We start from the raw sequence: 16,726 nt of genomic DNA, 5'->3' as shown, positions 1-16,726 counted from the left end.
GCCCCTCCTTAGACATGTGCACCTTGACTTAGGCCAAAAGCCTAAGTTGAGTGTAGCTAATGCAAAAGTGACCTCGTCTTGGCCTTGACCCGGCATCGGGTATTGAGCACCTCGACTCATGGAAAAGCCATGAGTTGAGGGTGGCTATTACAAGAGAATATATAAAGAAAAATGGGTGTGAAAAGAGCTAAGTGTTGACAAGAAAAGAATAAGTAAAAGAAGAGGATGTGACTGCGAAAATGAAAGAACAATTGAAAGAGATGAAAAAGAGAGAAAGTGAACAAAAAAAAATTAGAAAAAGCTACAAAAGTGAAAGTCACATATAGGGTTGAAATGAATTACAGGAAAGAAAAGAAAAAGAAACACGGCGTCAAAAATAGAGCAAAAAGAGGTGGAAGGCTTAGATGTAATGTCAAGGAGGGCAGATAGTCACTAAATGTACCCAAATGTACTACACCTGACCTTGAGCCTACTTTACAAGCCAAGAAAGTCCTACCGTGATCCTAGAGTCTAGTTTGGAGAACCTAAGAAGCAAAGATGAGGGCAAGCCTATGGCGTCAAGCACTAACTTTACTTGAGATTATTCTTAAGAGTGAGTGTTGAAATAAATCCTTGTACTCAAAATTCATAATCATTGTGTGAAAATTGAGGATTTCATTTGAAGTGAGGGCACTAGTTACATTAAGGGAAAATTGGTTCCTTGGTGATGGGAAAAACAGTGGAGGTGTTTGTTGACTGGTAAATTCGTGTCATGATATGATCCGCATGAGTAAGCTTGTCAATTATGAGATGTGGGTTGAATCCAAACAAGGAAGAGTATAGATAGATATCCATGTGATTGCTAGAGCTTAAATTGCCTACTTCTAAGAAAGTATCATTTAGGGTCTTAGTGCATCGCTTAAGGACAAAAAAAGAATTTATGTTGAGGGTGTTGATGTATTCTGAGTTCACGGTATATCTAATGCATTTCACTTAAGGGTTGTGTGTGTCTAGAGACTTTTTGTATTAGTTTTAATAAGTTTTGTATCATGTTTTGGAGGAAAGATGTTTAGTCATAAAGTGAAGGAGACAACTAAGAAAGTGCTAGAAAAGGTACCCACAGAGGCAATCGGCGCATCGTCGATCCATTGACGTCCCGTTGATTAGGATCATAGATAATAAACCGAGGCATTGGAGGATATCAGGGAATTCTGACCAAGTGTGGAACCACAATGACCATTGACGGCCCGTCGATTGATTGAAAGACCATAGAATGATACTGTGAGGGTTCCAATTTCTGCTATTTAAAAATTCTTAAAGTACGGAGTCACACAGGAGAATAGATTGACCGTAGACTGGTTGATGAACCGTGCTGTTGGACCACCGATCTATTGATGGTATGTCAGTTAGTCTCGTAGATTCAAGACGCGTTCCTGAACAAATTTTCCTTAATATACTTCCTTTTTAATTAGGATTTTGTTTTCTATAAATAGTGCATAAAACCTCATTTTTGGGTTAGCCACGACGACTATTGTTCTAGTTTTTGTTTTGGAGATTAGTTTTTCCAACTTTGGCAAATAATTGATTTTCAAATTTGGTTTTAAAGCTTTTGGTTTGCAATTCAAGTGCAATTTTGGGTTTACTATTCTTATTATGTAAGTTCATGATTTCTTCATCTATCAACATGAACTATGTTCTTGCTAATATGGGTAACTAAATCAACAACTAGGGTTGTGGAACCATGGGTGATTAACCAAGTATGACTAGTAATTGAGAAGTTCTTGAATAGTGTTTTGCATGCATTAATGATTCTTTCGTTAGATGTCTTTTTAATGAGTGCACGATTTTAACGGGTGCACGCCGTATAACACACCTTGTTCTACTTACTAGACCAAAGAAGTTAATAAAAAAAGAATTATCAACATAGATTTAGTGTGATAATATCTAATAGTCTAGTGTCGATTGGTGCGAGGGTAAAAACTAAGCTATACATTGATGCGATGTCTAATATGATGTAATGGTAAGGTTAGTAAATTACACACACATATCAAAACCAAGGTGCGGGGTGAAATTCTGTAGATACCAGACCAAGGATTTAAAGATACATACCTTATCACTTTGCATGTAATACACTAGAAAAGGATTGCTATTACTAGGAATACCGCGTTATGAACTTGTGGGGAACACACACACCCTATTTATTTTGTCATCTTGATAACAACCAAAGTCAGCTTTTGTTCAATTGATAATTACATAATTGAAGGAATTTATTTCTCAAACCCTTCCTTTACTTAATTATTTCGGAAATACCTTGACTAAAAGGATATATTCGTGGGTTAAAGTTAACTCTAAACCATATTCCTCATGGTATTGACCCCAACCTACTAGTTTGTTTCTTTACTTGATAACGATCGCTTATGCTTCTTTAAGAAGGTGTAATTTGAGCGTATCAACAAGCTTAAACGAGCTCACCGAGCCAATCGACAGTTCGCTGAATTGCCCTATATCGCCTTTGATTTCATGCTAAAATTAAAAGTTGGGATCTTTAAATTTTTGATAGAATTCTGAGGTCATTGAATTCACTCAACGACTCGCCAAAACTCCTTCTTTATGACCCTTTTTGCCCCCCTAACTCTTAAAATACACTGTAACTTTCGGTGGGGTAGTGCTTGCTCGCCGAATGCTTTTGGTGATTCGCCTAAAGGCCTATTCCATCGCCGACATGAAAAATTGTCTGGAAAATATTAAGCCAATCCTTTTAGCGAGCCTGATCAGGCTCACTTAACTGATTCATTGACTTTTCGATCGGTTCAGCAAGTCTGTTTGCAATCATTTTTGTGGCATTTTCTTGAACTCTTTCTAACTTTTCTCTATGTTTTGAAGATATGGCTAAACCTAAAGTAGAAGATAGAAAAATGCCACCCCACAAGAGGGCAAAGGGAATAACAATCAACGAGGATGCAGTTACATCCAAAGCCAAGGATAATCCTACCAAACTTCCAACAATAGGTGGAAAGGGAAAAGAAAAGGGAAAGACACATGCACCGACATAAATGGAGGCTAGCTCCTATAGTGAAGACATCTATGCCATACACCTCTCCTCTTCTGAGACCGAGGGTGAGAAACAAGAGTATATGGTTGCAGCTTTTGAGACTGAAGATGAGCTACTAGCATCCCAGAGAGCGGAGCTGCGTTCCAAAAAGATGAATGATACATCTAGGATCAGGACTCTCCTACTTATTAGAATAGATACTTAACTTAGATTAATTTTAGGTGAGAATAAATTTTAACACTACATTCTTTATATGAGAAAACCTTTCACATTCATGCATTGAGTAATTTTCTTAGAATTCATTTCATAACAATTAACAACAACAACATTATGTATATTTTTCTCTCAAAACAACTTACATAATATTTCATCAATTTCATAAGATCATGCATATTTCTGTAATTCTCCTTTCATATATCAAAACCTACCTTCAATTATCATAATCTAGAACACATGGATTAAGTATGAATTCATGAGAATTCATCTTAAGAACAGGGGATCTTCTCAATTCATGCATAGTAGATCATAATATTATTAAATAAATCAACATTAAAATGAACCCATGACATGGAAGAATACCCTCACTTAAATTATGAATTTCTTGCCTTATAAATTGGATGATTTAGGAACTCTATGGAGTTAAGGGTTCCATAGATGAAGTCTATCATACTTTAATGCCAAAATCTTGACTTCAATAGTGGAACTGGAAATTTGACTTGAAAACCCCAACTTTCTCTTCGTCTTCTTTTTCGTCATCTTATTCTTGCTCTTCTTCTTCTTTCTCTTCCTCTTCTTCTTCTTCTCCTCCTCATTCTTTTTATCCTACTCCTTCTCCTAATTATTTTACTCCACCTCCTCCTCCTCCTCCTTCTTCTCCTTTCCCTTTTTATCATTCTTCTTCTCCTTCTCCTTTTTCTCCTTCTTCTTCTTCTCCTCCTTCTACTTCTCCTTCTTCTCCTCCTCCTCCTCCTCCTCCTCCTCCTTCTTCTTCTTATTCTTTTTCTCTTTATCCTCTCTCTCCTCCTTCTTATTCTTATTCTTATTCACCATATTTTTCTTCTTCTTCTCCTCTTTGTTCTCTTCTTTATTTCTTCTTCTTCCTCTTCTTCTTCTTCTTCTTCTTCTTCTTCTTCTTCTTCTTCTTCTTCTTCTCCTCCTCCTCCTCCTCCTCCTCCTTTTCCTCCTTATTCTCTTCCCTCTCTTTTTTCTTCTTTTTCTCCTCTTTCTTTATCTAATCCTTCTCATTCTCCTCATCCTCTCTCTCTCTTTCCCCTCCTTCCCATTCTTCTCATTCTTCTCCTCCTTTTCCTAATTCATCATCATCATCATCATCATCTTCTTCTTCTTCTTCTTCTTATTCTTCTCCTACTTTTCTTCTTCTTCTTCCTCTTTTTGTTCTTCTTCTTCTTCTTCTTCTTCTCCTACTTTTCTTCCTCCTTTTTGTCCTTGCACTCCTTTTCCTTCTTCTTCTTCTTCTTCTTCTTCTTCTTCTTCTCATTCTCCTCCTCCTCCTCCTCCTCCTTCTTTTTCTCCTCTTCACTTTTATTTTTCTTCTCCTCCCTCTTCTTCTCATCCTTCTCCTTCTTCTTCTTTTCCTTCTTCTCCTTTTCCTTCTCCCTGTCTTCTTTTTTCTCCTTCACCTTATCCTTCTTCTCCTTCTTCTCCTTTTTCTCATTCTTCTTTTTTGTTCTCCTTATCCTCCTCTATCTCCCTTCCTTATTATTCTTATTATTTTTCTCCTCCTTTTTGTTCTTATCCTTGTCTTCCTCCTCCTCCATCTTCTTATTACTCTTCTTATCCTTTTCTTCTCTCTCCTCCTCCCCCTTCTCCTCTTTTTTTGTCCATCTCCATTTTCTCCTCTTCCATCTTCAATTTCATATCCTTGTTATCCTTCTCCTCCTTTTCATTCTTCTTTTTCTTCTTCTACGCCTCTTTCTCTTTATTTTTTTTCTTCTTCTTCTTCTTCGTCTTCTTCTTCTTCTTCTTCATGTCTCCTTATTCTTATCCTCGTCCTTCTCCCTCTCCTCCTTTTCCTTCTCCTCCTTTTTATCTATTTCTTCTTATCCTTCTTGTTATTCTCCTCTTTTTCTTCTTCTTCTTCTTCTTCTTCTTCTTCTTCTTTCGATCCTTCCCCTTTTTCTTCTCCTTCTTCTTCTGTTTCTCCTTCTTATTCTTCTTCTCTTATTAATTGTCCTCCTTATTATTCTCCTTATGCTCTTTTTTATCCTTCTCATTATCTTTGTTCTCCTTCTTCTTCTTCTTATCCTTTTCCTATTTTTTCTCTTTCTCCTTATTTTTCCTTCTTCTTCTATTTCTCCTCGTTTTTCATCTCTTCCCCTTCTCCTCCTTCTGCTTCTTCTCCTTCTCCATCCCATTTTCCATTTTCTTCTCCTCCTCCTCCTTCTTCTCCTTCTTCTATATCTTTTTCTTCTTCTTCTTCTTCTTCTTCTTCTTCTTCTTCTTCTCCTACTTATTCTCTTCTTCCTTATCCTCATCCTCTTCCTCCTCCTCCTCCTACTCTTTCTTCTTCTTCTTCTTCTTCTTCTTCTTCTTCTTCTTCTTCTTCTTCTTCTTCTTCTTCTTCTTCTTCTTCTTCTTCTTCTTCTTCTTCTTCTTCTTCTTCTTCTTCTTCTTCTTCTTCTTCTTCTTCTTCTTCTTCTTCTTCTTCTTCTTCTTCTTCTTCTTCTTCTTCTTCTTCTTCTTCTTCTTCTTCTTCTTATTCTTCTTCTTCTTCTTCTTCTTCTTCTTCTTCAAGTTCTAGAGAAAGAGTTATTTGACATATCTTTTTTTTTTGTGGTTTTTGAAAAATGAAGTGAATGGGGTTAATTTTAGGGTTAAAAGACTTATATAGGGTGATATACATAGGCAAATGACGTAGTATAGGAACTATTTAGTTAGGATAAGACCCAAGTAACTACCAGTTGACTACCAATAGAATCTGGCCGATAGACTGTGGTCTGTCCTATAGTTAGTTGGTCAGGCCGTGGTCCTTAACCTCAAGAGCTCCCTTAGGCAGGCCTATCCACGGACCACACCTATGCTACTTGGTCTCATCTACGGGACATGGGTGCCCCTCGTGGCTGGTAGTTGTAATTTTTCCAAAACTGATTCATTTTCCTTTCTTGGATACAGGGTGTTACATCTACTCTTTGAAAAGAGTTATATTTACCCTTCATTATAATTTTTGGTTATATTTGCCTCCACCATCTAACTTTGGGTTCATATTTAGCCTTTGAGGTGTTAAGTTTCACATCACTCCCTTTTATAATCCTACTGCCACTTACATGGATATATCTTCTCTTATTTGATTGTGATACATCACCCCCAAAGAATTGAAAGGAACCAAGTGACTAAACATTGTTGTTCTTTTTCTCTAAGTAATTATTGTGGACATGTTCCTTTCTTGCATTTAATTACCCAAGTAATTATTCTGCTGCAACATATAATTCATATTTCACGTCAAGTTCTTGGGTCTTAGGGACGTGGTTGGTGGGGGGAAGGGAATTGTCTTATGAATGATGTGTTGTGGTGATATGGAAAAAGTGATGCAATGATAATCACTGGAGAACTGTTGTATAAAAAATAGATTCTATTTAGTATTGAGGATAGTGTTTCCAAATATTTCCAACTATTTGGTCAAATTGCATTCAAAGTAAAGATTTTCATCAAATGGGAAGACTTTCTTTGCTTATGGGAGGAAGTTGCTTACTTTAGAACTATTTTAACTCTTAACTTTTTTTTTCTAGTTGGTTCCTTTAAACATGGGGTTTGGGTTTATGATATTGGGGGTGAGGTATAATCATTAAATTAGAGAATATTATATCCATCTAAAAGCCATGTAGGAGCCACAAAGGATAATAAAAATGGGTGATGTAAATATGAACCCAAAGTTGGATTGTAGGGGAAAATATAACCAATAAGTATAATGAAGAGTAAATATAACCCTTGTCTAATAGCTACTTGGACAAATATGACCCTTTTCCATTTCTATTACGTCGTGTTATATATGTATGCTAAGTCTATAGTGTAGGGCCTCACAAAGTTCTATACATCATGTTACACGTAAGGTATACTTTGGGTAAAGATAGAATGCAAATCTCATCAAAATGCACATGAACATGGAGAATCACTCCAAGATAAGTCATAACATAACTATAATGTTTTTCATGAACATTAATGCATATGAAAACATGAGAATGGACAAAACGCATGAATTAGAAAGAATGAATCATGAGGAACTAATACCTCAAACTTGATTAGCAATGGAGGGAATGAGATGGGTATATTGGGACATCAATGTCACGCCCCAAACTCAAGCGGTGAAACTTGCACCTAAATGGCACAGAGAAACCACACATAGTTAAGCAAACAACCAAGTATATCTCGGATAATAAGTATGCCCTTTGACGGCAAGGCCCCTGTCAACAACCTCATAAAGAAAATAACTACTCCCACGGTTCATATAAAAAATCAACTAACACATAAATCATGTTTGGGCCATCGAGGTCACTGTGATATCTAAGAAAGTTTAAACGCTCCATGGACTATCAAAGCAGTATTATCGCTATATACAATAAAATAAATGTTATGTGTCAAGAGAATAAAATTAACCGTTACCAAAATTGGACCAACCAATAAACAAGACCAACATGGATAATAACGTGGCTATACAACCTAATACACTAGTCTACAAGCCTTCAAGAGTAGTAAAACGTGGTCAGAATAGGGCTCTGACATACCAATAAACTATATACAACAAAATCCAACAAACCTTTAAACTCTGGCAGCTTGGGAGGAAAGGGGCTAGCCAACCTACAGGAACTTAACTGTGCTTCTAGGGAGGTTTACCGAGTCGTCTATCGGGACCTATAAGCATCACTATAGATCCCCCAGGAAGTGGAGCATAAGTAACAATTAATGTATCTAGTATGAAAGGCGATAGACTAAATGAGCAAGTACCATGATATACACGAATCAATCAGCTAAGGAAATACAAATTAAGATCAGCATGCTAAACATACAAAATAATAAAAAAGCAACCTAACAAAGACCTCGTAATCTCTGTAGTTACAAACAACATACCACCTACCTAGGCCTCCATAAGCCGAGAAGGTGCCAAATCAATCTACTTACCTATATCGGTATCCCATTGTTTTTGTAATAAGTCACATAGTCCTTTTAGGTAACGATGTAGCCCCGTAGATAGCTCATAGCCCATTAGGCAATAACATAGATCTTTAGGCTTCATAAACCCCTCTTTTTCATCAAAACGTCCCCGTAGGCAACACATTGCCCTCTTTAGCATCAAAATAGCCCCGTAGGCAATACATAACACTCATTTGCATCAATATAGCCCCGTAGGGAACACATAGACCTCTTAGACAATAACAAAGTACTCTTAGCCAAATCATAGCCCCCATAGGCAGTTCATAGCTCAACAGCTAACCTGAATAGCCCCAAGGGCAATAACAAATTATTCAGTAGGATAAAGGCGAGTAATTTATCTATAAACAATATACATGAATAGTCTCCAAGTCATTCCTAACTTTACGACGTTCTTAATATATTAGAAGTCTCTAAAAATGAGAGTTTATAACCACTCATCAGCCGACCACTCACAGTTATCTCTAAAAGATCACAAACATTAACAACCCTATTATATGATTCCCAAGCCTTAAGGAAATACCTCGAACAAAAGGAATAGTCTTAAATATACTTTTTTATAGTTTATGATTAATAATACCACTGCCCGAAACACTACAACACCAAAAAAAGGTAAACTCATTCAATAATTACCGATAGTAATTAGTATAAAAATTCAAGAATCAATATGGATTCCTATCGTAAATTACTATTTGAGACCTCATTTATATATAAACTGATAAAAGATGGTTCGTACATTTCTATACACGCCTAGAACCTGAATAAAGTCAAATTATTTATAAACCCCAGCTGCCACAACATCCGCGGAGCTACACCGCCCTATCAACCATAAAACTATACAAAAACGATGAGCTCTTGACGTAGGACAATTTTTGATGAAGATCCTAAAAGAGATCATAAACACACAAGGACGATTTGAGGATCAATTTTCGAATTTCTCTGGGTTTCTTATGAACTGGATTGAAAAAGAATGAAGAACATGCTAATGCCACTGACCTAGGGGACCCACTAGCCTTCCACCCCATAGTCGGTACAAAAAGGTGATTATCTCTCTATTATGATGTCGTATAAATGAACAATTTGATGTTTTTGAAACTATGTGGGTAGACCTTCAATTTGTAATATTGTGGGCCCTCTAACTCTTCTAATATTTGGAGAAAACCTCTAAACCCTAATTTTCAAAAATTTCTTTGCACTAAATTTCAAAGAAATCTTTAAAGAGGAACATGCAATAACTTTCACCAACTTATATTATTAAACTTGCTTAGATTCAAAAATTAAGATGTGAGTCTTGAGAATGACCCACATTATTATATATATTTAATCACTCTTTATCTCTCCATGAAGTTACGAGTTAAGTTAGAATTCTGAAAACTTGGGGTGATACATCCTCCATTCCTTTAGATCCTTCATCTTCAAATTAAAAATCTAAGCCAAGAAGTTAAGTCCTTAGTAGTTGCAAAATTTTTGGCAAAGTGTCCTCTATAATCGTGAATATTTGAGAAATTTAAATGCATAAGATTCCAACCTAAGAACTTTACATGAAGATACAAATAGCTAAGCACCATAGCACCATAATAATAGTACGACCAAAATACAACAACAACAACAACAATAAGAAGAAACAATAAATAGACTAAATAGGTACCATACCTCACTATTTTAATTAAAATTGATATTTTTACCACCGTGGGATCTAAAACAATTAAGGATATCTGGATCTTATGCCATCCTCGACTTCCCATGTCACGTCTTCCCTATTTTTTTTCTCCATAATACTTTAAAAGAAGTTACATCTTTGGTCCTCAAACTTCGAACATGTCGATCTAGTTTTTCAACTGGAGTTTCCTCATAGGATAACTCTGTCATGCCCCGAGCCTACGCCCTAGGCGGGAGTGACACTCGGTGACTATTACTGGCGTCAAGAGAGCCTTTATCTAGACTTACTCAACTCAGCGGAAGACTTAAATTAACTTAATATACACAGTAAAGAACATTTTTAGGGGAACATCCACAATATATAATAATCTAGCCAAATGGAAATCTAGTCTTTAATTTAGAACATGTGAAATGTAAGATAAAAAAGACCTCAAACTAAACAATCTAATTGACTATGTGTCTACGAAGCCTCTAATAACTAAGATGGATGTTGGGACAGACTCCACAACATCCGAATGAACTAAACTAGAAAACAATAAAATGGATCATCTGGAAAGCATAGAGGCTCATCAAAAAACTCTGGGTGCTCAACTGGATCAACGGTGCGCTGGATGTTGATCCTCGTTACCTGTGTTTGCATCATAACACGATGCAAGCCAACTGAAATTAGTATATTTAATGCACGAGTATGCAAGTTGGAATGCTAAATGATACTAAAGGTCGAAAAGGAGTAAGAAAGAACAGTTACCTTGGCTCAGTTCAACTCATGATTTACTAACTCTTATTCAACATATTAAGTTTTAAAAAATGCAATATAAATAAAACTGACTAAAACATGTTGTAAATTCTGAATGTATACAAGTATAAAAATAATATATGAGATGTATGTAATAATACAAATAACTGATGTATAGGAAAATACAATACTTCTACAGGAGCTTTTTTAATCGATAACCATCACTTAAGAGCTATAGTGATGATACAGGGTTAGTCGGCCCAAGCTGCCCGTCCATCCTATCCTTGCCAGAGTATAGGACCTGAACTGCCTAATGGATCCACTAATATACTATGAAAATGGTTCATCTATAAAGTATGACCCTCTTCTACCCATGATGGTTACGTGGTTTACATGGAGACTTGAGATGATATGAACTCACATCCCCACAATGGTGCTCAATACTACTCCCAAAAATATATATAATGGCTCTTATGTTTTAAAACATACTGATTCTTTAATTTGAGATTAGTGCTCAAAACTTAGCTTTAATAGCTCTCTTGGAAATCATAGTTTCCCTGCTTGTTGCATTTCATAAAACTATTATTTCTATCTTAAAACTAATGCAAAGGCTCTTTTCTTGTTGAAACGTGAAAACATTTTTAACTCTTAGAGATTGCTTAGTCCCCTTATAACTTTTAAGAATGAACTCAACTATTTACTGTTGCTTAACTTGTAACTTGTCTTAAAACAAAGTTAAAAAGGTTTGTTAAAGACTATTGGAAACTTTAAGAACTCATTTTAATTTGCTTCTTAAATTTTAGACTTGACTCTTAACTTCTTTGACATCGATCTTAAATTTCCTTGAATTGGCTTATGGATTTAAGGATCATGATCTCATGTTTATGGATGATTTCATGATGTTTAGATGTACTTTAGAGTGTTGAAATCAAATATGAATGAAAGGTACATCACTTAGGAATTAGTACAAAAAGATGGGGGAGAAATGGGAACTGCAGGTGACCCTGGCACTTTGAGAGGCGCAGGGCACCAGGGCCTGATGGACAGACACTGTCCTCAGGCGCTCTAGATGGCGGTGCACGCCAGATCCTGACAATAGAGTCTGTCCTGAGAGGTTCTTGTAGGCATGGTGCTCCACGACCTGTCAGACGAGTTTTCCGACATTTCTTCTTCCATTTTCAACTCTAAACCTCCCAAACATCCATGGATCTTCCCCAAAACACTTAGGATCACTAATATACTCAATAACCAATAGATTAGACTTGTAAAACAGCCCATAAACACGAACTAAAAAAAAAAAGGTACATTACAACTCTACATACAAGGATTCAACAATTATTCATCAAGAATTTCAAGATTTATCATTCACCCAATAGAAAACTTTCTATATTAAGCATGTTGGTGTGCGGTTGAACGAACCCAACACTGAAGAGATCACATACCTCGATAGGGATCACCCCCAATGAACTCCACTAAAATCTCTTGGCGTTCTTGTTGAAATCTTGTTTCTCCCTTCTCCTTCTTCTCTTCTCTTTTCTCCCAAACCTTAAGCGTAAAAAGTATTTTCTAATCTGAAATGAAACTTGGTTTACCCCTATTAAACCATTAAAATAAATTAGGAAATAGTAGGGTAAAAAGACTACTTTACTCTTAGTAAAATCTAGATTGGACTTTCCTCAGTCCAACAACCCAACTTCCGAAAGGAATATCTCCCTCATACGACATCTAAAATGCTAAAACTCATGCAACTTCATTTGTTCTCAAGTTGCGAGCTTGACAATAAGAAATCTGAATCGGAACTTTCTCATAGGATAAGTTGCCCTTAGTTCCAAAATTCTCAGTTGGTAAAATCATGAAGGATCACCCAAACACTTCTTCAACATTGAAATACGGAATACAGGATGAACCACCGCTAATTCTTGGGGTAGCTCCAATTCATAATTCTCATTCCCCACTCTCTTGCTGATTCTATAAGGTCTTATATATCGGGGACTAAATTTCCCCTTCTTACCAAACCTCATAACTCCTTTCATTGGTGAAACTTTCAGGTTCACCCAATCATCCATGACTAACTTTAACAGCCTCATCCTAACATCTGTGTAGGACTTTTGACGACTCTGTGACATTTTCAATCTTTCTTGAATCACCTTAAAAATTCTCCATTGTTTGGTGAACTACATCTGTTCCTATCAACCCTGTTTCACCAACTTTGAACCAAACAATAGAAGATCTGCATCTTCTCCCGTAAAGAGCTTCATATGAAGCCATTTGGATGCTCGAATGGTAACCGCTGTTGTAGAGAACTCAATGATAAGTATGTGATCATCAAAAATCCCTTTTAAATCTATCACACAAGATCATAACATATCCTTCCACGTCTAGATTGTACGTTCTGCTTGTCCATTCGTTTAAGGATGACAAGAATATTTTGGAGCCCAGATGGATCGAGTTTTTGGAGTTATTAGCTTCCTCCATGATCCTCTCTTGGATTTCATCCACCCTAGGGGAACGTAACCTACATTGATACTTTAACACACTATATCCTCCTTATTCAAAAGCAAACACTCTTTGCTTATGAACATTTGCCATCAAATCAAGCAAAATGGGGTCTTGGTCTTGCTTTTCTTTCACCTCAGACATTAGTGATGATTCAGCACCATTAGTCACTATTACCCCTTCTTATGTTGAATCCATAAGTCTGACTTCCAGGCATGCAAGTTTGTGCACATCTTTATCTAACTCTCTCTTTTCTTCTGCAACATGGGCGGTACTACCCATGGACAACATGCTTAAGGCATCAACAACCACATTAGTCTTACCTGGGTGGTAAAGAATACTTATGTCATAATCTTAATTTATTCTAACCACCTCCTCTGTTTGAGATTAAGCTCCCTCTGGGTGAACACATATCGAAGGCTCTTGTGATCGGTGAATATGTCCACATGAACACCATACAAGTAGTGACGCCTTATCTTTAAAGCAAAAAGTATTGCAGCCAATTCGAAGTCATGAGTTGGGTAATTTTTCTCATGAACCTTCAACTGTCTAGAGGAATAAGCTATAACCTTGCCACTCTGAATCAACACACAGCCGAAGCCAACTATGAATGCATTGCAATACACCACAAAACCTTGAATACCCTCGAGTAAGGTCAAAACCAGAGTGGTAGTCAATCTCTTTTTCAACTCTTGGAAGCTTTTCTCATGAGACTCTAATCATTGAAACTTCAGTGTCTTCTAAGTTAACTTGGTCAAAGAAGACGAAATAGATGAAAACCCTTCAACAAATCTCCTATAATAACCATCCAAACCCAAGAAATTTCTTATATCCGTTGGTGATGTGGGTCTAGGATAACTCTGAACTGCTTCTATCTTCTGTGTGTCAACTCTAATCCCATCACTAGAATTAATGTGGCCCAATAATTGCATAGACTTAAGACAAAATTCACACTTGGAGAACTTGGCAAATAAGTCTTTATCTCTCAAAGTCTGAAGTACTATCCTTAGTTGACTATGATGATTTGCTTAATTACTTGAATACATTATTATGTCATCAATGAAGATGATGACAAAACTATCTAAATAAGGTTTGAAGACTCTATCCATAAGATCCATAAATGATGCAGGTGCATTTGTCAAATAGAATGACATAACCAGAAACTCATAATGCGCACACCTGGTTCTAAAATCTATCTTTAGAATGTCGCATTCCCTAACTTTCAACTGATGGTAGCCTGATCTGAGATCAATTTTTGAGAAACAAGAAGCACCCTGAAGCTGGTCGAAAAGATCATCTATACTTGGGAGAGGATATTTATTCTTGATGGTCACCTTATTCAATTAGTGATAATCTATACACATCCTAAGGGAACCATCCTTCTTCCTTACAAACAAGACCGAAATGCCCCAAGATGAGATACTTGATCGAATAAAACCTTTATCTAACAGATTTTTCAGTTGTTCTTTTAGCTCTTTTAACTCTGCTGGTGCAATTCTGTAAAGCGGAATAGATATAGGATGAGTATCTGGAATGATGTCTTTGTCGGAGTCTATTTCTCTTTCTGGAGGGACTCTGAGTAGATCATCAGGAAAGAATTCGTGAAACTCAGTGGCTATAGGAACTGACTGAAGGGAAGGTACCTCAATACTTGAGTCATTAACTCGGTCTACGCAATTAATACACCCCCTGGAAACTACTTTCTTACTTTAGTTATGAAATGAAACGACCCTTAGGCACTGTTGAACTACTAATCCACTCCATGATTGGCTCATTTGGAATCTGAAACTTGACAACTCGAGTTCTGCAATCTATTGATGCATAACAGGCATGAAGCCAGTCCATACCTAGACTGACATCAAAATCTACCATGTCTAACTCTGAGTAGATCAGCCATGGTGTTCTTGTGATTGATGAAATCGGACAATCATAATAGACTCTCTCCGCTATAATAGACTCCCCAACGGGTGTAGAAACACAGAAGGGCTCACACGGTTTTCCAGGAAGAATCTCAAATTGATTTGCAACATAAGGAGTTACAAAGGATAAACTTGCTCCTAGGTCTAACAAACCATAAACACCAAAAGTAAAGACTTTGGTCATACCTGTGATAACATATGGAGAGTTATCTTGCTCTTGTCATCTAGTAATTGTATAGAGATGGTTTACCCCTCCACCAGTACCAAAAGTGTCTCCTCTGGGTGCAGCCTTGTCTGGTGAAGCAATTTACAAAGATTGAGCTCTATTTCCTGAATTTCCACCATATCGCTTATTCTTAGGGCACTCTCTCATGAATGCATGGTCTGACTGCACTTGAAACAAACCGCAGAGCCATCACGAGATATGCCAGAGTGATTTTTATCGCACTTGGCGCAGGTAGGTAGCTTACTACCTCCTTGCGCCACACTACTATGTGAATATGAAAGCGTAGCTCGGGAGTTCCTACCATGATGCTCAACTTTCTCTCGCGGCGTAGGTACACTAGAAGATGATGGTGCATACCCCTTCTGCTTCTGAAATTGTGGCCGATTCGAACCACTTTTCTGTTGCCCAGACTCATTCCCGGTCATAGATTCTTGTTTATGTACTCTTCTCTGTACCTCAACTTTTCCTCTTCTACCTGTTGTACATAGACCATTAACATCAAAATCTCCATGTCTCCAATAAGCATTTACCCCGACCCTCTTTGCTTGAAGCACGACCCAAGCCAGCAACGAACAAACTCGTCCTATTCCTCATGTTTTTAACCACCTTTGGAGCATAACGAGATAGTTGGGTGAATTTCAACCCATACTCATGCATAATGAGTAAGTCCTGCTTAAGGGTGAGGAACTCACGTACTTTGGCCGCTTTCAGTTTTCGGGTAAAGAAATGCCCCAAGAAAGCTTCTTCAAAACAAGCCCACTTTGGATGTGGTGCATTCTCATCTCTGCGCTGCTTCCACTGGTCGTACCAAGTCCTAGCCACATTCTTCAATTGGTATGCAGCCAATTTGACTCTCTCAACACCAATGACATGCATTACATCAAATACCTTATTCAACTCTTCCACAATATTTTCCGGATCCTCATTAGTGCTTGAAACAGTGAATCTTTGGGAATTCTTCCTCAAAAGCTCTCGAATTCTTTAAGTGTCAGCCTTTTCTTGTCGAGATCCTCTTTATTGCCCTACTTTGGTTGGTAACCACACGACTCAACATCCGAATAACCTCATGGAACTCAGCATTAGTAACCTCCCCTTGATAGTGTACTTTCGGAGCGTTTGGTAACTCCTGTTCCTGAGCTTCTACATTTCTCCTACTGGATTACCTCTTCTTGCTATTCGTGGAGGCATTGTTATATGAAGCACGCGCAAGCGCGAATTAGAGAGAGACCTTTTGAGATAAACTCTAACGTACAAAATGAGTATAAAAGAAGTGAGATATTCCTAAATGTTGTAGCCTCCTAATCATAGATGTGTCACTCGTCACACCGATGGCTAAGACTCTACATACACTACTTATTAGATTATCTAGGACTTTTGAACTCTAGGCTCTAATACCATGTTTTTCATGCCTCGAGCCTACACCCTGGGCGGGACTAGAACTCGGTGACCATTACTGGCCTTGGGCGAACCCTTTGTCTGTACTACATAACTAAATC

At 37.3% G+C, this 16,726-nt stretch overlaps 1 pseudogene; it reads right to left on the bottom strand.

Annotated features, from left to right (window-relative positions):
* Positions 1-4,407: 4,407 nt before the first annotated feature.
* On the bottom strand, positions 4,408-16,106 carry LOC114074041 (annotated as a pseudogene).
* Between the last annotated feature and the right edge of the window lie 620 nt (positions 16,107-16,726).

Source organism: Solanum pennellii, chromosome 9, assembly GCF_001406875.1.
Source record: "Solanum pennellii chromosome 9, SPENNV200".
Lineage (NCBI taxonomy): Eukaryota > Viridiplantae > Streptophyta > Magnoliopsida > Solanales > Solanaceae > Solanum > Solanum pennellii.
This window is presented reverse-complemented; position numbering and strand designations above follow the sequence as displayed.